Below are 1,159 nucleotides of genomic sequence, written 5' to 3' on the forward strand. Positions count from 1 at the left end.
TATATATATATATATATATATATATTCATGTACATCTATAATATTACTTATATTCGTACATAGTTTCAAAATCGCACATAGAAACAGCATCATTTTGCCTGCAGTATAGAGGCCACTAGAGAGTTAGCAATGGCATGTATCAGTATCAATCCTTTATGACATTGTACTTACAGTGTCCGTACACATCACTCCTGTGTTCAAAGAACTAATAAATAATTCTTATATCGGTATGATTAAAATTCGTCAAGGAATAGATAATCTATGTAGTCATCTAGTCTTCGTGTACGATACAAAATAGTATTCATCGCATGAATATTAATTTATGAACAGTTTCCTCATTTACCGAAGTTAGAGAGTAACCTTACGATTAGAATAAATACAAGGCAAAAGATAATTTTTGCGTATGTTTTACTTATAAAGCTAGGTGACTGTTTAGTATATAATTGATTGGCATGATAATGAAAAAGCCTAAAATGATAGCTAACAGTATCAATGCTACATTTTACTTCAAGTTCCGTGAGTTTCATATAATCCTCAGTAGAAGAAAAGCGAAAGATACGACTACAGTTACAACTCGATAAGACCGAGTTTAGTGTCCGTCTCCTCTACGTATCTACATTTGAGAGTAGTCTGCTTGAACAATTTCAATGGTCAATACACATACTCACACGTAGAGACTTACACACGGGTGAGGTCGAGCAGATACGCCCGAGCACAAAACATGCACACACATAAAAACACAATCCTCTCTAGCCTTGGAAATTTGGCAAGCCCTAGCCAGGGTACGTGCCCTAGCCTGGGAAATAAACCAATGTATTTGGTTTAAAAAATATAAACACATATCTACATATACGGAAGAACGTATGCATGAGTATATATACCTGCATACACATGTATACACACATGTAATTAGGTTAGGGCCTCGTGTAAGTATGCATTTCAACATGCAATATAGATTCTTGAAATTATCGTCTTGAGTCTCGTTTGCATTGAGATTTGCTGGCGTTTTGCCTTCTTTCTTCAACATACTCTTTTATTTGTTTCAGCCATTTTACTGAGGCCTCGCTGGAGCACTGCCTTAAAGAGTTTTAATCGAATAAATCTAGTCCAGATATCGGTCTCTTTTCACGAGACGCTAATTTACAGGAATGTAAATTCA

Source organism: Octopus bimaculoides, chromosome 10 (assembly GCF_001194135.2).
Source record: "Octopus bimaculoides isolate UCB-OBI-ISO-001 chromosome 10, ASM119413v2, whole genome shotgun sequence".
Lineage (NCBI taxonomy): Eukaryota > Metazoa > Mollusca > Cephalopoda > Octopoda > Octopodidae > Octopus > Octopus bimaculoides.